The sequence below is a fragment of the Nilaparvata lugens genome, chromosome X (genome assembly GCF_014356525.2).
Source record: "Nilaparvata lugens isolate BPH chromosome X, ASM1435652v1, whole genome shotgun sequence".
Classification (NCBI taxonomy): domain Eukaryota; kingdom Metazoa; phylum Arthropoda; class Insecta; order Hemiptera; family Delphacidae; genus Nilaparvata; species Nilaparvata lugens.
This window is the reverse complement of record NC_052518.1, coordinates 5392597-5415562: the sequence shown is the minus strand read 5'-3', so window position 1 is coordinate 5415562 and position 22966 is coordinate 5392597. Positions and strand designations below refer to the sequence as shown.

Sequence of the window (22966 nt, the reverse complement as noted above, 5' to 3'; positions counted from 1 at the left end):
AGCAACAGTTTTGTAATAAATCTCTTCAACGCACGAGTTAGAATTAGAGTGTAGATTTGAGACACAAGTGAGCGAGCATATCAAGCAAATGCTTTAAAGAGCATATAAAACCGTTGTCTACACTACACTATTCAGTTACATGAATAGTTTGTGTGTTTGGTTCAATTAAGGATGAATCTAGTGATTGGAATAAGTTAGCCTACTTGTGAAGGAAATGCAATAATTGAAGGTTGAAGATTTTATTCCATTGAAAAGTAATAATAATGTAGAAAGCTAGTCCTACAAAATTACTGTGAACTAATATTATAGATTGTATTGGATTCACTCTCTAAGGATTTTTAAGCTAAAATGTATTTATTTATGATCATGTTATAATGCAAACATTAATCAATCCCATAACAGGGGGGTCTTTTCGCAATCATTTTCAAAACTATACTATAATATGAACATTATGCAATGACTTGGCTGATTGCATCAACATTAAAACACGGTTTCTGATGCTTGCAGCAGGTTTCACTTTGTAGGGTTTGCAATAAATCAATAAAGCAGTTTGACAAGTATTCAGTATGTCAAGCTTTCAATTTGTCAAGTTTTCAATTAATCAAGTTTTCAGTTTGTCAGGGTTTCAGCATATCAAATTTTCTTTTCCTCCAGCTACTGTCTAAAGTACTTACTTTACTCCCTGAAACCTAATACTTAAGTGTCAATTTTTTGCTCTCGGTAGTAAAAAACAGAAAAACTCCCTAGGGAGTAAAAGTGACTCCATTTAAATAACATGGGGAGCATCTCTATTTTGAAACTTACATTGTAATAGGTTAGAAGGTCTAAGCTCAGATGAGAAAGCATAATAGAGGTGTCTGTCATTGAGTCAACTGAATTCAATACCACAACCAGAAATTTGATTAACTCATGAAATATATGTTTGTATGATAATTATTATATCCTTAATATTAGTAGACAATAAAAATTTATACAATTTTTAAAATATTTTATTCTATTCAAAATACCAGCCAACAAATATGTTTGATCTGCAATTCAAATCTGAGCCGCGTGATCTGGAGTCAGCCATTTTTGGTAGCTGCTCAGCTGATATAATTGTTACAACTTTTGCCGATAGATAGCGCAATCAGCAGTGCCAATCAGACGACCGGTTTTTAGGTTTTAGATTTAGGTTATATTGTTAGGAATCATTGTCACCAATACGTAAGTTATTAGAATGATTTTATTTGCAGTTTCTATAAAAAAATGTAGATGGAGGAAAAATGTTGTGTACATCACGAGCGAAAAATACTTTTTCTCCCTCAGGAAAATTGCTGCCCTCGGCTTCGCCTCGGGCTTCAAACTTTTTCCCACAGGGAGAAAAAGTCGTACTTTTCACTCTAGATATACAAATAACTAGTTAATATTCTAGATGCTTTAGAAATGACAAGAGTAACTGAGGACAGTTCCCAGTATATTTTAAATGACCAGATTCATTTCAACCAATACAACACTACAAATCTAGTTTTATCATAACCTTATTAGCATACATTAGTCGATAGTTTTTCTATATACATATTTGTTTTATTATCTTGTGCTTGATTTCTTTGTTTTAATTTGTACTGCAAGTAAATTTTGTTATCATGACGAGTATGTTGCTTGAACCGCCAGTTTGTGACGTTTGTGTTATGTGCACCGATAAGTGGGAGGAGAGTGTCTAGGGTCTAGGCCAATGACAGGCGTTCAAGCCCTTGACCAATAGCGGTACTCGCCCACTAGTATAGATTCTGCTACTTCTGTATTTAGTTTGAGTTTATCAGAGATTGACAATGATGTAACAACCGAGACCGGTCTTTAAATAATTTCTGTCGCTTTAACAACTTCTTAGTATATTTTATTTATTAGTTCATATTTATTCAGATATGCCGATATCAGCTATCCTCTATAGAGATCAGTGGAAAGGCAGAGAATCGGCGTAACAGTGAACTTCACTATAGGTTTTGTGGCATATGTTGCAACCTACTCACACACGTCTCAGATTCTCAAAATAATCAAATTTTGAAGATTAATTTGGTGTTTTGTTTTTTTTATTTAGCCTATTATGATGATTTCTGGTGGAATTGGATTGAAGGAAAATTGATAACTGAAAACGCAATGGTTTAATTGCTTGGTCTGTTCAAGGCGATCCAACCAATTAGATCTCAGACATGTTGAGTATTGAAATTGAATGGTAAACTCGATGACGGTGTGATCTGTTCAACAAGGAAAGTTTCATAACAAATTTATGGCGAAGGACTAGGAGAGAAAGGAAAATTGGGAGTGAGAGTCCCAGACAGACTCGCTAATTGAACGTGTTAAGCTACGATGCTAGGAGAAAATTGAAGAGTCGAGCAAATAGCGGCTAGAAGTCATTTCCATGATAGTCTGAGAGGCTTGATCCCCTATTGGTGGCCATATCACATGATATAGTGAGATTGCCTAGTGTCAAGGAGCTCGAAAGGGGATGCAGTTCAATTGAAGAGGATCAAGCCGGCTCAAACTAGCTTTCGAGTGGGCAAATGGAACATGGAACGTGGTCATGCTTCAAAATACAACAATATAAACCAATCAGAGTTGAAAATTAGTCGAATATTGAGTTCGCACATGAGGAAAACAGGCACCTACCACTCATTCAAATCCCTTTATTTTCCTCAATCATTGTAAGCCACTTCACCAATAATACTCAGCACTGGGCAAGTCCATTATCAAGCTACTAGAGTATTTCTCAAGATTATAACAAGGGGTTGGAAACTCTAGATGTTGTTTTCTTTCAAAACGTCCATAATAAAATATTGTGCGATCATGAAATTAAATAAAAAGAAATTCCAAAACTGTTCTGCTACACTGAAAAACTAGAAACTATAGTGAGGACCACGTTATAATGGCAGTGTTTGTTTAGTAATGAATGGTATTTCTATCCTTGTCTATCATTCAACAAGGCAGATAGCGCAACTTCTTTCTCGCTTTGCTTTGTTGTTAGATCATCTTCTAACAATGTAGAATGGATGATTCATCAACAAAATATATCATCTTAATTATGTAAATTCATTATGAAATTAATGAAAAATATCATTTCTTGCTTAATAAAATACAGCTCTGCTGTTAGATCGTCTTTTAACAATGTATATTGAATGATTTATCAACAAAATATATCATCTTAGTTATGTAAATTCATTATGAAATTATTGAAAAATATCATTTCTTGCTTAATAAAATACAATTTACTAGCCGTCAGGCTCACTTCGCTCGCCATATCCGTCTAGCCAGGGGACTCCGCCCCCTGGATCCCCGACTGGATCGTCCAAAAGTGAGATCAGCGGGCTCGCTTCGCTCGCCTGCATTTTTCATTTGAGCATGCTTCATTCCATCAGAAAGTCAAAGAACCGAGAAAACGCAGAAAAGCTGAGAAAAACGTTGGAAAAAAGCCGATTTTGGGCGGATCTTTGATGAAATCGGTCAGAAGCCACCTCATCACAGAATTTTTAGACCATAGCTAAAACTGTGTTCCAAATTTGAACATTTTCTGCTTATTACTTGATGAAAGGACTGAGAAAAAAAACAGCTAATTTTGGGCGTATCTTTGGCGTTATTTCAAATTCCTTCTAACAAAACATTATTACACCCTAGCTGAGCTTCTGTACTAAATTTGAACAATCTCTGTTCATTTGTTCTCGATAAATCTGAGAAAAAGCAAAAAAACGCTGGAAAAACGCTAATTTTGGGCGTATCTTTGACGTAATTGCAAATTCCTTCGAACACAACATTATTACACCCTAGCTGAGCTTCTGTACTGAATTTGAACATTTTCTGTTTATTTGTTCTCGATAAAGCTGAGAAAACGATAAAAAACGCATATTTTGGGCGTATCTTTGGAAATTTTTCCAAATCCGTTCCTAGAGCGACTCTAAAGGGCCAACTGAACATACCAGTGTTTGATTAGCAATGGTATTGCTATCCTTGTCAATCATTCAACAAAGCGGATAGCGCTATCTCTTTCTCGCTTTTCTCTGTTGCCAGATCGTTTTTCAACAATGTAGAATTGATAATTTATTAACAAAATATTTCATCTTAATTATGAAAATTCATTATGAAATAATTGAAAAATATAATTTCTTGCTTAATGTCAGCTACCGTTGCTAATGTCAAAACGGTGTCAGCTACCGTTTATAGAAGGCATTGACAAGACAGAGGATCGGCATCGTTTTTCTCCTATCTTTCTCCATTGCCATTATAACGTGCACCTCACTATAGATGTTTTCTTTCAAAACAACCATGATAAAGTATTGTGCAATCATGAGATTCCAAAAAGAAATAAAGAAATTCCAAAGCTTTTCTGCTGTACTGAAAAACTAGAAACTAGAAATGTGTTTTCGCCATCAAAGGAGTTATTTATAAGCTTCCATGTATAATAGCCACCTACAGTTAGGTCCACGTTATAATGGCAGTGGAGAAAGATAGGAGAACAGCGTGGTCAATTCTCTGCCTTGCCACAGCCTGCTATAATAAAGGATAGCTGATACCGGTATATGGAATATAAACTGTTCATACTTGTTCAAAATAACCAATTATATGGTATTCGTTATGATAATATATTTTTAAATGATATAATGGTAAATTTTCATGACGGGGATTGAATGTTTTCTCAATCAATTACATTTCTAAATTGTTAAAAACGATCTGGCAACGTCGTGATGCAAGAAAAGGATAGGACTGTCTGCTTTGAAGATTGATAGACAAGGATAGCAGCACCAATGTTAATCAAAAACTGCCATTAAACATTCACCATAGACTACGGCAAAAATAGATTGAAACATGTCTGATATTCCAGAAACAAAGGATCATGGCTTATCACAAAACAATTTCTATCTAAAGAATACATATTTTTCGCTGTGTTAATTAATTTCCACAACACATTTTCCTCAACTTTGATCCAGCATTTCGTAATTGACATACTGGATTCCTTGTTGTACTTAATTTTCAACTGTGGAATACACAAATAACAATTATTATTCAGATTTTATTAAAAGCCGGTGAAGCATTTGTTAATTTTTATTGAATGGAAATCGGGAGAGAAGAGAACAAGGAAAATGTTGCAATTAATTTTGCGCTTCATTAATACCTCTCTGCATCCAGCTTTTTCTATTTGGTGAGGTTTGGAAGCTTTGAGCTTCCATAATCCTCATGAAAAATAATGTATTCACAGAATTCTAACGATTTCATGATGTAGAGCTTTTTTGAAGCTCTTAAAAAGCTCTTAGAAAGAGTGACTGTTTTCAGTATTAGTGGAATATTTCAAAAAGCATTCACAATTTGTTCGTAAACATACTATAAAAGTCATTAAATAAGTCTAGATAAGCCCCAAGTTCTATTTTAGATATTATTATCAAAATAATCATCTTATATTTTTAGCTGGAAATCTTTCTCGTAACTACTCTATCTTCTGTCATGAATCGCTAGTGATTCTCTTTCAATCATAATAAAACTGTATGAATTTCAATTTCATTCCAACGAACAATCTGACACATTTCAACTCCACTCATATTCTAGTGAGGTCCACGTTATAATGGCAATGTTTGATTAGCAATGGTGTTGCTATCCTTGTCTATCATTCAAAAGGCGGATAGCGCTATCTCTTTCTCGCTTTGCTCTGTTGCCAGATCATCTTCTAACAATGTAGAATTAATAATTAATCAACAAAATATCTCATCTTAATTATGAAAATTCATTACTAAATTATTGAAAAATATAATTTCTTGGACACAAGAACTTTGATATTGATTAATATTCATAAAGTACTACATTCCAATGTAATAATATATCAACTATATTATTTTGACGAATTTATTGCTTCTGAAAAACTTAGAAGATCTCAAATCAATCCATCTCAATGTGAAAATATATTTCAGTACGAGTTTTAGCTCAACATTAAACTGATATTTTCATGGAAATCGACAGAATTTTCACTTCTCAGGCAGCAAGAAAACATCTTATTCATTAGTCCAAGTGAGGAAATATACTTTTCCCACAGTTACGTTGAAAAGTGGCCATTCCTGCACTGATTACAGAACGCAAAGAATCACTTTTCCGCTCTAGTGCGGGAAAAAATTTTCTGTACTCCAGATTTGCAACATGGCAACGCAAAATACTTAGTAGGTTATATGGAGCAACAGTGCAGCAAAATCAAAATGAAGTTGGTAACAGTGACTGGGCTGCTATAGTGAGCAGAGGTGCAACGAAGCACACCGAGCACAGCATTAATTAGATATTATAACCAAGGACAACATTTTTATTCAATTTGACAATAAATTAAGGTTTTTATCAATAATAAAATTACACAGAAAAACATTTGATGCATTTCAGGCAATTTTACACATAATTACCCACTTTTCATATTCAATGGTAACTGTAGGAAAACTTAATGTGAAATACGTGCGCAAAGTTCCTCTGCTGCACTCAAGAAACCATTCCGCCCTCGCCTACGGCTCGGGCGTAAACGTTTCTTTCGGTGCAGCAAACTGTCACTTTGCGCACTAGTTACACAAATAACTATTTATTCATAACTCATGACTCTCAAACAGATAATATTATACCTTTGGGCTTAATTGATTCTGAAGGATAATATGATTATTTTCTGGATATTTCATGTTATTTAAACTTATGTGACAATAAAGAAGTTTCAAAATAAAATATTTCTCATATTTTACACTTTCCTATGACAAACTGCTATAGTGAGGTCCACGTTATAATGGCAGTGGAGAAAGATAGGAGATCAACGTTTCCGATCCTCTGTCTTGTCAATGCCTTCTATAAACGGTAGCTGACACAGGGTGTAATATTAACTGTTTATTCTCATTTAAAATAATCAAATATATTTTATTAAGCAAAAGATTATATTTTTCAATTATTTCATAATTAAGATGATATATTTTGTTAATTAATTATCAATTCTACATTGTTGAGAAACGATCTGGCAACAGAGAAAAGCTAGAAAGAGATAGCGCTATCCGCTTTGTTGAATGATTGACAAGGATAGCAATACCATTGCTAATCAGACACTGCCATTATAACGTGGAACCCACTATAGTTAATTATTCGATTTTGAACTATTTTTAACGATCAGTCAAGTTCTCGAGTAAAGTTAAGTTAACTTGACTGTATTGTCGTTAAAAATAGTTCAAAATCTAAATATATTTCATTTATTCGTTTCTCTTATAGCAATTGATTATGTATTTATTTTTTGTGGAAATAAGTTATAATGAATTCGATAATACGGGGAAATACGATGAGTGCAATTGGATATGATAATACATACAATAAGTGAGCAAATAGAAGGAAAATAGAAGACAGAGCTTGTTGAGAGTCGCTGGTGTTGAAATACTGGCCCATATGAATAAAACCAGAGCAAATACTCATGAGCAAGATCATGGAGCATAAGGTTTTGCTCATGAGCAAAAGGTAGAAGCAAAAGCATTTGCTCATTTTTATATGAATAAGCTTCACCTTATACTCAAGGTTTTGCTCATGAGCAAAAGGTAGAAGCAAAAGCATTTGCTCATTTTTATATGAATAAGCTTCACCTTATACTCTTTCCATATGCTCCTGAACTCTGGAGCAAATGCTCACATATTTTAAAGATTTTTCATCAGCTGATTCGCTTTTGTAGCCTTACTTTGTTTTATAGCTCACGGGAACGCTAAATATGCAAGTAGGGGGCACCGCTTGTGTTTGCGTCGTCTGCTCTGTTTTCTATTTATAAATAGAGTTTTAGGTTAGTTGAGTTTAGAATAATTTTGAAATAATAGTGTGAAAAAATGTCATCTATATAATAATCTTCAGCATATTGTTATAATATCAATAGCTGCTTATAATCGTCTACACTCTCATCTTCTTAAATTCCTATTTCCTATTTTGTGATGGATATCTTTTGTATTTATTCTTTTGTAGAGATAATGGTGATATATCATGGTTGAATCTAAAAAGAGTATTCTCAACTATTGGTTGTGATCGTATCTGGTATAGTTTCCTCTTCCTCATACAAATTAGTTAGCCATTTTACTATGAGCAAAAGGTGTAAGCTGCTCTAGACTAGACTCACCTTCTTTTAAGCATTTGCTTCAAAAGTTGAGCAAATGCTCTAGTTTATTCATACAATTTTGAGCAAAAGCTTTTACTTTTGACCAAATGCTCAAACTATTTTTTTGATGAGCATGAGCAAAAGGTTTTGCTCACGTTTATTCATAGAAAATGAAGCAAATGCTCCATATTTTAGAAGTATAAGCAAATGCTCAACTTTATTCATATGGCCCACTATTTTTAACGCGTTGCGCCTACAGTAAGTAATATATACTTTACGCGACATACTGATCTATATTTCGCTGTATTCGTTGTCTACATCTACTACGCCGCCTAATAGCCATTTAGCCGATAATGGAAGACTTGTGTCCGATCAATCATAATTCATTTGCAGAGATCAATAACAATTTGAACATTGTGGATCGATTCAATGCCAGATCAGTAATAACGTGACAATATCAATGGACAGTAATTCATCATTTGTACTAGACTGCAACGCTTGTCTTGTGCAGTTACTCTCTTCAACTGGTTACTAATTTAGAGATTGTTCTCAAGTACACAAGACAGAGATGAAAAACAATTGAATATTATGATTGAAAAAGAAAAGATGCGGATTGCAAATTGATGCTACTAAAATCAGTGTGAGAGAGAGATAGAGAATAATTGAATATTATGATTGAAAAAAGAGGGCAAGATTCGGATTGCGAATTGATGCTTCTAAAATTAGAGTAAGGAAATCGTCGTTAGCAAATTTACAATAGGAGAATTGAAGAAGACCATTTCAATCATGATTCTTGATTTTCAACTAATCTTTGAATAAATGAGTATACAGTAGGTCTATTTTCGTTGGGTTCAAGTGAGGGTTGGATTTCCAAATAGAATCGATATGTTATGAGGTCTAGATTGAGATATTATGAGAATCATTGCTTTTTAATCAGATTTTTATTAATCAACATAGGAATGATGTAATAAACTTCCACAACGATCAAGTAAGCTTGAGGAGTTAATATCGGCTAAAGACAAAGCCGAAATGGTGGCTTACGAATGGAAATCTAGTAAATAGATATAATGTTTAAGATCTGTTTTATTTTTAGTCTGACCTGGACACGGAAACGATCGAACGAACAACATTTATATCAAACCTTCACAAATCTAGTTGAGAAATCTGATGAAGTGCTTAAAAACGCAAAGACAGATCGGTTTAAAAGAAACTAAGCTTTTACTGAAGAACTTTCATTGAGAAATCAGATGAAAAAACGCAGGGACAGATCGGTGAAAAGAAACTTTCTCAACTAAACATATGAATAGAATTTGAACTTTTCTAGTTCAGTCATTCTTGGAAAAATAACTCCTTTATTGCATTCATTGTTGAATCCACTACTGGAAGATTTATATTCTTGTATTTTATTTCAGTGAATTTCTACAACTCAACGTTCAAAGTTCTCTTTCGATTCATAACTCTATCTGATAAAACGGTTCTCCTTACTTAGTAGATTAACTCTATCCACATAAGACCACCAGCATTCTGCTACAATTAATCTTGAAAAGGTATCACGATTTAATTGTTGTTGAGGAATGTGCTATTTCATTTTGCTGAGCAGGGATTTTGGAGATTTTAAAGTCGAATTCAAGTTGAAGAGTGAATGGAAAAGCAGGTGCAAATGGAAGCGAGTGGAGTGTCACGGCAACGCAATCTAGTAAGCGGATTAAGTTACTGATTCGGAGATGGCAATTTCCTCGCCAATTTCAGTTATTCAAAATTGGAAAGGTAGCTTGATGCTTTTCCACCTATAAATGAATATCGTTAGTTATCTTCCGGATGGCTTTCCTTGAACTTCAAAACGAAAACTCGGTCAAGTAAATCTGGTTTGAATACGATTAAAAACTCAGGTTACGGATTAAAAATTGTGATATTTTTTGACGACTTCTCTCTACATGAAAACTGAATTCTTTCCTCCTTCTTCTTTTTCTTCTTCTTCTTCTTCTTCTTCTTCTCTTCGTCTCTCTTGCCTTGTGTTAATCGTCGTTGTAAGTGCTGCCACCAACAGACTACTGTGTCAAACAGCTTTGACCAATCACAAGCGAGAACGATTTAGTACACGCCCATTCTCGATTCTGATTGGTCAACGCATAATGTGTCACCATTCCTCCAGAAATGTTCCAAATAATCGACAGTTCTCTTGCGATATAGTAATAATCCAATTTCCAAGTCTTGCTTATAATGATGATTTCAAAATAACTCCAGTATATAATGGAAGGATTTTGAAAAATATTGTTGAATCATGAAAATTGTACAGTTATTATCAGATAAGTAGCAGCTCGGGGATCGACTAATCAGATCAAATGATTTTATAATGAAAACAGTATTCATCCAAGACGGTTGGTGATTTATTTATTCATTTTTATAGATAAATATACTTTTCAAATTTTACGAGTGTCTTGAGTGTTTTTCATATGTTCCCAGTTGGTTGGGTGGTATTTACAGGAGGGGGACAGTTCATCCTAAGTTTATCTTTTCACCCTCAAAAATGTTCATGTATTATTAATATTTACTTCATTTTGTAAACTCTGCATGTTGGACAATGATATATTAGTGTTTACACCCACAATTATTGATACCTAGCTACCCTACAAAATGGAGTGAAGATTAGCACTTCATAATCAAATTCTTGTAATATCACAAAATTTAATAAAGATTTCCAAGGATTATTTGGTTTAGGATTAATTGATTTATTGGCTGCATTCATTTCAACCTTTGGGAGAAGTTCACTCTCTCTCTCTCTTCTCCCTCCCTATAATCACTTCAATAGAGATTTATTAGAAAGTAAATCAAATCTTTTACTGCAGAAAAAATGAATTTATCAATATCGAACGATGAAGAATTGAAGAGACTTGAATTGTTGTCAAAAAATTAACTTTATTTGATTTAAATCCACTTGATTCGACTTTATTTGAAATAAAGTGGATTTTGTGACAACATTTCAAGTCTCTTCAATTATGAAAAAGTTCCACATCAATATTCACTCTACAAACATAATCATTAATGAAAAATTCGATTCATATGCATTTGAACAAAGTGGATTAAGGCTTGTATATGAATTGAAATGAATGAAATACCCGATAGTTCGAGAATAAAACAAACTACATTTGAATTCTATGCAAAGAAAACTATATAGTCAGGTATTCTCATCCATTGATATTTATAAAATTATGTTTCTTTCTTGAAAGTGTGTTCCTACACTCTTGTTTGTTTTTAAAAATTGTAAAACTGAAATGATTTTTCAGTTGACTTATATCGTACCCTCACGATGGTATCGATTATCGATTGAATGCGAATTTATTGAGGTTTTATTCCAACCAACAGTTTAGTATTTCACACGACCAATTATACCGGTTAATAGTTTCAACCTCACTGCAGATACGAATTTGAATTGTCTGTTTACATTGTTCGAGATTCAAAAACTGGAATCACTCTCATCCATTGCAGAGATAGAACGTATTTACAAATGAAAGCTCAAACTAACTTTTGGACATTGTTCGCACTGATTATCCAATTCATGGGGAAAATGTTCCGAGCTTTCAGAAAAGTTCCACTCTGAAAGTTAACTGTAATTTGATCAGTCGAGTCTGGGAAATTAATGACTTTCATTGTAGTAATCAAGCGTTAGATTTTGAATTGCACATTGAAAAGCTTTAATGGAGCTTCAAATCAATCAATAATATTGATGCAGACATATATAAAATATTATTGAACACTGATTGTCTACATTCTCAACCCGATATCAAATATTACATATCACATATTTTATCATATTAATATTAATTATAATTGAATGAGCGAAGAGAATTCTATGTTTCAAGTCAATCGGCGTTTGTCTGTTTGTTTGTTTGTCTGTTTGTACAGCAGTTACAGCCGCAGTTTTGGTCCGATTTGGATAAAATTTAGTATACAAGTACTTTGAAACAAGGCGCAGAAATGTATGTATTCAAAATTTTTCAATTCATCCCCGTTTCAAGATGGCGGCACTTTATTCGGAAACTTTTCCCCAAAAATCAACCTAACTTTTCAATACTTCATCAGATCAGGTTCAAATTGGGCTCATTCTCCTCAGCTCTTCAAAGCGGTATTATTTCATGTTTCACATGTTGAAAATTTTGGAATTCGATTTTTTTTTACAAGTCCCAATCCAAGCTTCAGACTTTTTATCTTTTCAACCGTGCTTCCGAGCTCAAAAGTGTAGAGGACCTTTATTCTTCAGCGCTCCAAGATGGTCTTATTCCATATATCACATGTACAAAATTTAAAAAATTATAATTCGATAATTCCCCCCCCCATCCAAAAGTCCCAAATTCCAAGTTTCAGATGTCTTATCTCTTTAGCCATGCATCCTAGCTAAAAGTGAAAACTTTTATTTTCCAGCGCTCCAAGGCGGTCTTATTTCATACATTACAACATGTTGAAAATTTTGATTTTTTTATAATAATTCAATCATCCCCCCCCCAAGATCCAAATTTCAAGTTTCAGATTTTTTATCTCTTTAACCGTGCATCCTAGCTCAAAAATGTAAAGAACTTTCATTTCTCAGCGTCCTCCACCGATCCTATTGCATTTATATCATCATACTCAAAATCCAATTAGTATGTGTGTTTGTGTGTGAATAGGCGGGCGTGTGTCAATAGTGATTTTAGTGAGTGTAGCGAATTCTACTGTTCTCTGAACTACTAGTATTAATATAATTATCATTTCAATATTAATAATCAATTAAACTCGAAATTAACGTAACTCATTTCATTCAGCCTAAGCCATCTTTACTATTACAGCTCATCACCCAGCCAGATTCATTCATGATCTATGATCATCTATTATTTATTTATGATCTATTATTTTGTTCAGGTTCCGCAACATTTTATGAGACCTGAATGAAAGTATTTATCATTGAGTGTTGTTACCACTAGCTATATCAGACAGCATTATTACGAAAATTACAGGGTAGAATGGAAATGGACTTGACACACCCACTACTGGCTGGAAAGAAGTAGAGCTGCGAATCAAATAATAATAACAAACAATCTAATCCGAGTTGCAGTAACTGGAAAAATATGATAGCGAGGGAAATTTTCCAGTGAGATTCGAATCCACATTTTCACACTTCACTACGCCTATTCTATATACCTTTTAATGCTCGCTCACTTGACAAACCCTTAAAATATTCTCATTTATTTTCGATTTTCCATCGATAGAGACTCGATAAATCTTTTCTATCGTTCAACCATTTTAAATTATTTGGAATTATCAGAATGGATTTGAATAAGAGTTAAAACCGAGTTAAGTCTCGATATTTTGGCGGGTGATGCTTTGAAGAGCTGTAGGCTTGTGCTTGAGGAAAGGTGGAGAGTGAGAAATGTTTTTTCAGTCTCAAGTGGACTCCGAACAATCAGGAAGCTCATATCATTTGCTCTATCGGTGAGCAAATCTAACAGAGAACTATCAGATAGAAGATAACTAACAGGTAAATTTGTTAGCAAAGCTGAGTGCAAGTGGCCATCCATCCAATGAGAGAACCGAGCACCGTTAAGTGGGAGGAGTGTCTAGCTGGGCCAATGGCAGGCGTTCATGTCCTTGACCAATGGCGGAACTCACCTACTAGTATAAATTCTTCTGCTGCTAGTTTCAGTTTATCAGAGATTGACAATGGTGTAACAACCGAAACCAGTTTTTTACTAAAATCTGTGGTTTTGGTAATTTTTTAGTATGTTTTTATTTAATATGAATAATTACCACAATATAAACTTCTCAACTACATCAAAAGCAAAAATACATCCATTTGCAAAAAATACAAACTTGAATTCAAGGGTCTACAAAATAACAAAACTTAATAAGGGTATAGTACATTGGTATAGTGGATTCAAGTTTTCGTTCTTTTGAACTTGATTTCAAGTTTTCATGTTCGCAAAATACATTCATTTTATACAAACTTGATTTCAAGAAAATTTGAATAATGTAAACGCTGCTTTAGAGGTTAAATTTCAAGAATCCCTATGGGAATTGAATTTGATGCATTGATGAAATTCCATGAACTCGTCAACAATGCGAATGATTAAACTTGTCAACGAAGCGATTCATCAACATTGATCAACACTGATCAATGTTGACAAGTTGCCAATCAATACAGAGTTTGCAAAGATCAAAGTTGAATTCGTCATCTAATTACTTCATTGGAACTTTACTAATAAACCTCCTCTGTATCTCATTCAAAAAAATGTCTTTGATATCACGTAGCTCATTGCAAGTCAAGGAGTGCTGCGAATATAACACAATAAACAAACCTTGCAAAATGGAGAGACAAAGTGTTAATTAGGTCAGCATTGCCGTAGGTTATTCTTCTTGTGAGAATATTCCTTTGATAAAGAAGATATGATTCCATCTCCAATCCAAGTTTTAATTGGAAAAATATTGGATAAAAAGTTGAATATTTCTAATTAAGCACAAGTCGTCGCATAAATGGATTAGCTGTTTGTTACCTCAATAATTTAGAGTTTGGTTCGCGATTGTCATGTTCATTTGATTTGCCTCTCTTTTGAGATGCGAGTTCAATTTAGAATGATAAAATCTATATAATAAGAGAGAGTAGAGTTGTGCTTGTTCGCATCGAAACATGCCAACTCGTGGATTGCATAACGGAAAAACGGGAATGATTTAGATCTTCAAATTTTGCATATAGATTCTAAAAATATCAATCTCGTGCACCTCGAAGCCCGAATTTCAATTTTCCATCTAGATTTTCCATAATTAATGTTGAAATTTAATTCATGGGACATGAATACATACCTATGTTAATATAGAACTATAATCTAGAGCAAGGTACGTAGAATATGTATTCTAGGTACATTCATCTAGAGAGACTACCTCTTCGAAGCAGATGGTTAAAATTGGTAGCTAAATAAATAGCCAGTCCAATTTTGTCAGGTTGACATCAAGTTGAGGAAGGTTGCTGAACAAGATTTGAGTTATGTCACTTTATTAGGTTAGCTCCAAGTTGAATAATTTATCTATACTATAATAAAGGAAAGAACTGGCTTATACACGTACGGGATATGAAAATTATGTTTGACGCATCATCACGTCCAAACTACTGGACTGAAATCAACCTTAAACTTTGCATATAGTTTCTTAATTAACTGAGGATGGTTCTATGCCTACTTCAAACTCTACAATATTCCAGTTAAGTTTCAAAATGAACCCTTGCGGAGCACGGGTTACCTGCTAGTAATATAATAAAGGAAACAATTTACTTATACACGTACGGGATAGGAAATCCACGAATGACGCATCATTACTGACGATGATTGAAGGCCTATTTTGAATACTTCAAGGTCGAGTTTTCAATCAGTCCCTTGCGGAGCACGGGTCACCTGTTAGTCTATAATATAATAAAGGAAAGAATTTACTTATACACGTACGGGATAGGAAATTCACGAATGACGCATCATCACGTCTCAACTACTCAACTGATCAACATGAAATTTCGCATATAGATTCTTAATTTACCGAGGATGGTTAAAGGCCTGTTTCAAATTCTTCAAGATTTCAGTAGATCGAGTTTTCGGTTTGTCAAGTTTTCAAATAGACTCTTGCGGAGCGCGGGTTAACTGCTAGTTTTGAATACAAATGACACTTGAAAACATAACGATCATCCAAAAAATAGTTATTTGTATATCTAGAGTGAAAAGTACGACTTTTTCTCCCTGTGGGAAAAGTTTGAAGCCCGAGGCGAAGCCGAGGGCAGCAATTTTCCTGAGGGAGAAAAAGTATTTTTCGCTTGTGATGTACACAACATTTTTCCTCCATCTACATTTTTTTATAGAAACTGCAAATAAAATCATTCTAATAACTGACGTATTGGTGACAATGATTCCTAACAACATAACCTAAATCTAAAACCTAAAAACCGGTCGTCTGATTGGCACTGCCGATTGCGCTATCTATCGGCAAAAGTTGTAACAATTATATCAGCTGGGCAGCTACCAAAAATGACTGACTCTAGATCACGCGGTTCAGATTTGAATTGCAGATCAAAAATATTTGTTGGCTAGTATTTTGAATAGAATAAAATATTTTAAAAATTGTATAAATTTTTTATTGTCTACTGATATTAAGAATATAATAATTATCATACAAACATATATTTCATGAGTTGATCAAATTTCTGGTTGTGGTATTGAATTTAGTTGACTCAATGACAGACACCTCTATTATGCTTAGACCTTCTAACCTATTACCATGAAAGTTTTTAAAATAGAGATGCTTCCCATGTTATTTAGATGGAGTCACTTTTCCTCCCTAGGGAGTTTTTCTGTTTTTTTTACTACCGAGAGCGAAAAAGTGACACTTTAGGATTATGTTTCAGGGAGTAAAGTAAGTACTTTAGACAGTAGGTGGAGGAAAAAGCTATTTAGCTTCAATAGAACTGAATCTTCTCATTGTCAACTATGACATCCAATTTCGTACGATTTATTGATCAAATCTGTGTGATTATGATTGCAAATATTATAATAGATGTTATGTGTGAACTCGAAGAACGGTATCTTTATTTAAATTATTCACCATGTAGTATTCGGAAAATCGCGAAGTTAAGTGTCATGATTGTGTGAATGACCGACAGGAATCGATTCCCCGTTATTTGGGTTACAATAACCTGCTTGTTATATAAAATGAGTCCACCCTTTGATTTTCCAACACTTTCCTAATTGTAATCAATAAATTTAATGGATTGAATCTCATTTTACGTTTTTCGCAGCATAATATTGTTACGGGGAGGCAGACTACTCGTTAAGCCCCCCCCCCCCACATACACGTGAATATCGCTATCAAACGGTGAATGTTACGTATACAATAAAATAATGTCAGGTAAATGATAGTTGCCATTGTATAGAAGATTGTGTTCTGATTGAAATTTGTAAAGTTTATTGTCAAATTCAATCTAAAGTCTTACAAGCGTTAATATGTTCTCTGTTTATTGCGGGTTAATCATGGTGTAAGAGCTGAAGAAACTAGTTCCTCGTTGTCTTAATAGATATGTGAGTGTGGAGATGAAGAGGATATCTATTTTATTGTTGAGATCATGAAAATTTGTTACATATATTAATAAATTTGATTTGATATAAAAGTGCGTACAGATTTATGCGTCACGAGCACGCGCATTCACTTCTCATCAGCTGATTCTATGCTTATTATAGCTTGATTTTTACAGAAATAGTAATCATAGCATGAGCTGATGAACAATGAAATGAGAGCGCGAGTTCGTGGCGCATAAGTCTGTACGCGCCTCAATGTGATGTTTTTAACTAATGTCATACTTTGATGTATTCAAGAGCTTTTTCTTATTGAGTTCATTCGAATTAACAATTGATTAAATATAATATGAAATTATGCGTTTCTTCTCACGATTCTTCTCAATCTCCTAGAGCACCGCACACAGACATCGATTTTTGTTGTACGAACAATATAAAATATCGTACAACAAAAATCGATGTCTGTGTGCGGTGCTTTAGGAGATTGAAAAGAATCGTGAGAAGAAACGCATAATTTCATATTATATTCAATCAACTGTTAATTCGAATGAACTCAATAAGAAAAAGCTCTTGAATACATCAAAGTATGACATTAGTTGAATACATCACATTGAGGCGCCTACAGACTTATGCGCCACGAACTCGCGCTCTCATTTCATTGTTCATCAGCTCATGCTATGATTACTATTTCTGTAAAAATCAAGTTATAATAATCATAGAATCAGCTGATGATAAGTAAAATGCGCGTGTTCGTGACGCATAAATCTGTACGCACTTTTATATCAGACAGCTGTAAATAACAAATAATGAGTAGGTTTTTGATTCTTTATTCAAATTTTTTTAAATAAGTGCAATATTTTTTAAGTTTTTAATTTATTTTGATACATTCTGTGATTTATTTAGAGTATAAAATCAACCTTCAAAATTTCCAAATTATTATTCCTGGACCGAAAATCAAGTGACGAAGCAGTGTGAGATTACATAACCTTATCTTTTGGACAACATTAACATTTTATCAAAATTTTTTGGATAGAAATAGTACAGGTTCAGCCTAGTTTTTCCTCCAATGTCATAATTGTATTATGATTATAGTATTTTAAACAATAAATGAATGAATGAATATCAAATCAAATTTATTAATATATGTAGCAAATTTTCATGATCTCTACAATAAAATAGATATCCTCTACATCTCCACACTCACATATCTATTAAGACAACGAGGAACTAGTTTCTTCAGCTCTTACACCATGATTAACCCGCAATAAACAGAGAACATATTAACGCTTGTAAGACTTTACATTGAATTTGACAATAAACTTTACAAATTTCAATCAGAACACAATCTTCTATACAATGGCAACTATCATTTACCTGACATTATTTCATTGTATACGTAACATTCACCGTTTGGTAGCGGTATTTACGATTATTTTGTATTCATTTATTAGCTGTTTCTAGGGAAACAGCTTGCTCATAATTTGAAGCTGAAAATCAAGCCTACAGAAAAAGTACTTTTTGGACCTGGAAAAACAAAATTAGATATCGAGGGAGCTAGTACAGTGAACATTAACTACAAGAATATGTGTTTGAAAGAAGATGTTTATATTTTACAATCACAAAATATGCCTCTTCTGAATAGGAATGCTTTGTTGAAACTAGGCCTGATCACATTCAATACTGTTATGTCTCCAAGGAGAGTGACATTGGCATTACATGTACAGGAGAAAGAAGAATTGAAACGTATGGTCAGTGAAGGTATAGTTGAACCTATTTCTGAACCAACACATTGGTACACAAAATATCAGGATTATAATAAGAGGTTCCGTACAGGAATCGATATGAGAGTGAGGACTTGATTCTTGAGAAGGGTTACCATCATGGTGAAAGATTGAGGAGACATGGCTATGACGGCTCATGCTCAAGTAAAGGAGGAAACAGAAATCCTTGTTCCTGTCCTGAATATGAGCTAAATGACTGTAATATTGAAGAGAGTCACTGTGATTTAGTAAAATATAAGAGAGGTAAAAATGCTAGTCAACGTTTTAGAAAGGAAGTCGATGAAAGTGATTCATTATTGGATTGTTTCCCTAAGTGTTCTTGTGAAAACTCGAGTAAAAGAAATGCAGTGTCTTTTGAAGATTTATGTCGATATGTGAAGCTGCAAAACGAACAAATCATGTTGATTCAGAAGCAAGTCGAAAACATCGGACAGAAAGTTGACGTGATCGCCCAAAAAGGAGTCAAATTAGAGCTTCAAAATGAGTCACCAGTGTCCAATAGAAGCGGTGATAGAAGAGGATCCGTTGACAACAAAAGTGGCTGTAACCACAAAAATGAAAATAATGAAGCTCAGAGTTTCAAGCAGTCTGTGGTCGAAGAAAATTCAAATAGAATCAAATATGGAGATGAACAACATGCTCAAGATATGCCAAGCAACTGCCACAGAAAGCTTAGACAGTTACGATTTCAAACTTAGATGAAACTGTAAAGAATGGAAGATGTAGTGTTAAGCATATGTTGTATTTATAATATTATCAGCTGTCCTAAAGAGTTGAGTTTGTTATAGTAATTGAAATAAACACTCACTTTAGAAACATTCGCTAAAGAGTTATTACTAATATTTTGTATTTATATTTTATATTCTTCACAACTTTACATTTTTATCTATTCATCTATTTGATATTGCCAGCCAAGTCGAGTTATTTGCTTCACACAAGACCGTGGATATTCGTAATTTGTCTTATTAGTGATTTGAGATCATATCAGATTGAATTGAGAAGATCTTCCTAAGACTTATCAGCAGATTACCACTTACCATAGAAAAACAGAATGTTTATTCAAACTATACTTATACTCCGTATCCTCTTGAGTGATTTGCATTTACACTCCCACTTGATACTTTGAGTTTATGCATTTTGAAACGAACACTGTCTAATATTGTATTTGAGGTTGTTATACAATTTTTTTGTAATGACAATAAATGATTTTGATTTAATTATATTTGGAAACTGATGGTTTTGAACTTAACTGGCCCGGTGTGGATGAATATAATCGTTATTGCAAGAGCTCAATCAAGAGAATAAGAAGGCTTAAAAAGCCGGAGCGCTCTTCCAGTTCCAAATTAAAAGCATGAAGTAATGCCATTATAAGTTAGTCAGTAACAACGATATGAATTTGCAAAGGTGACCTATAAAGAGTAGCCTATAATCGAAAAATAACATTGTAGCGGTTGACCATTGTGTATAATGCGGTCCACGTTTTTATGTCATGGAGAAAGATAGGAGAACAGTGTTGCCTTGCCACTTCCATCTATAGAGGATAACTAATAGTAACTGTCCATTCATGTTTTAAATGATCAATTATATTTTATTCCTCAAGAAAATATATTTTCAATGATTAAATAATAAACTTACATGATCAAGATTAAATATTTTATCACTTAATTATATTTCTACATTGTTAAAACATTTTCCGAAAACAATAATTATGCCTCTTTGATGCTTTAGAATCTGCTCTCTATTCCATGTGTCAAAATAATCTAAAAGCTCTTAAATACAATGAATTATTGTTTACTTGATGGTCAATAATATAAATTATTGCTTTCTTGAACATATTCGTAAATCTCGGATAAAAAAGAAGTGGTTAAAATATTATAAAGTCATACATCTTGAAGGTTTATGTCATAAGTAATGAATCTGTTGCAAGAAAGCCTTAGCCGTTTTTGATCTGTCCAAAGCATTCCTCCAACTTAAGCAAGTCAGATTAAATTTAATATCATCATTCATAAGAAGAGTTCGATTTCTACGATATTGCATCCAGAGAGATTGAGGTTTGAGTTACTTTGGCTAAAATCTTAAAAAAAGAAATTTATAAAACAATATAATCGAAGATCAATAAGATTGGATCAAATACTAGAATCACACAAGTCATGCAAGTAAATCTTGGGAAATTTCCGAAGAAGTTTCAAGAGAAAAAAGGATAGGAATTATTACAAGAGAGTTGGATAAAATGAGAGGAGACTTCATAGCCTAAAAGTGAAGCCACGTGCTGTGTTCAAACTCAGTTGGAATAAAAATTGTCTCGTATCTTATCATTTCACTTAATTTTTGTTGCAGATTGAAGGATTTCAAAAAGATGAAAAACTTCTAAGATTGTAAACATTCGAAGATTTCATTTTCAATAATAGTGAAAAGAGAAACAATATCGTTTTATATTTTCGGAGATGATATACGATAACAAAGATTTTTCAGCAAGAAATGAAAATGAACTCGAAGATTTACTGTAACAATACAATATTGAAGCATTCTGACCGATTTTTCAAATAATTTATAGTTGTAAGATGGAGAAATGTGTTCGAATTTCCAAATCCACGCTCTCAATGTAGGCTACTTGTTCTCGTTTCCATTCATGTTGCCAAATTGTGTCATAACATTAATGGCAATTGAAAACAAAAATAATAAAGTATTCTAATCATATACTGATTCAATTTATTCCTAATTCATGACTTGATTCACAAAACATTCAAAACATTATTTGTCACAGTTATCGCAAACTTCAAGAACTACGCTCTTCAAAATCTCACATCGTAATGTGATGTTTTTTTCAAAACATTTTGCTAAGAACAAGTTAATTATGTCTAGGGTGGTTTGAGAACATTGTCAAGATGATATAGATTAAATTTTGTAACCGTTATATCATTGAAACTCTGCGGAGATGTTTATATAACACCGCGCGCTTTCATGTGAACGTGAAATAACCCTGGAAAATTATTTTAAAACAAGGTACAACTGTTGATAAAATGTTTCTGGGTTAGTGGGAAGGAATTTGAGAGTATATTGATTAACATGAGGATAGAGAGAGTAAAATTTAAAATAACTTACAAGATCTGCAAATCAGCTGAGCGTGGAGAGGTTTTCAAAGTTTTGCACAAGTAGACCACGAGTAGTAGAGATTCCTTGGCACATGCTTGGAGTTGTCACAATGTTGAGAGAAAATGTGGCGGTGTGGCGGGAATCAATCGCCCTGAGGACTGAGTGTTGAGAGGCCACCTGATTAGCACAAAGTCATGGACAGAACTGTTTACTTTCCAGGATAACACTGACTCTTAAAACCGATTGGGGTGAGAGATGCGCACAAATGCAGACGCGCAGGCTTGCCAACTGGAGGGCAATTTCCCCTTTTTCCCCTGTCGTCACCAGACGTTTTCAAGTTGTCTAGTTTTCTACCACCCCAAACCCCAAACCCATGACATCATGTATGGGCGATCTAATTGAGGAGGCACGATCACCAAGCTTGTTAGCCTACTGAGGGAAAGACAAACAAGTTTGGCTTTCATTTGAGATCGACAATCACACTTTATTTGCATTTTTTCTGCGCTGACGAAATCTTACTCGCTCTCCAGAAACTTGTTAAGCTCGTGCTGAACGTTTGTTTATTTATTCCTCCACTTGGACTAATAATGAGATAGCTGGACACGGGCTTGATTAATTATTTGTTTAGAGAAAACTCTCAATAAAATCACAAGAACTACATTTTGTACTTGAGATTAACACGTGTGTTAACACTCCACAGCCGTTAAATTAAACTATTATTTCCAATATCTTATTAATTAAGTTGTTTATAATCGTTAAAGTTACGAGTCATGGTTCCAAACTAATAGTTTCTGTTTATTACAGTACTTAAATATAAAACCCGCTATTTTTAACAAGAAAAATGCGGGAATGGTCATGAATATAGAACTCTATCAGTTGAAAGATAACAATTTGTACTAAAATTACAAAAAAGGATAAAATTTGAAAGC

General features: G+C 33.6%; 1 protein-coding gene across 2 annotated transcripts in view; it reads right to left on the bottom strand.

The window, feature by feature from the left end:
• Positions 1-22265, bottom strand: part of LOC111064043 (sodium-dependent neutral amino acid transporter B(0)AT1) — a 179684-nt gene extending 157419 nt beyond the window's left edge. For both annotated transcript variants that reach the window (XM_039442296.1, XM_039442295.1), the window contains exon 1: positions 22047-22265. The gene's annotated coding sequence lies outside the window, so the exon portion shown is untranslated. The remainder of the gene's footprint in view (positions 1-22046) is intronic.
• Positions 22266-22966: the final 701 nt, after the last annotated feature.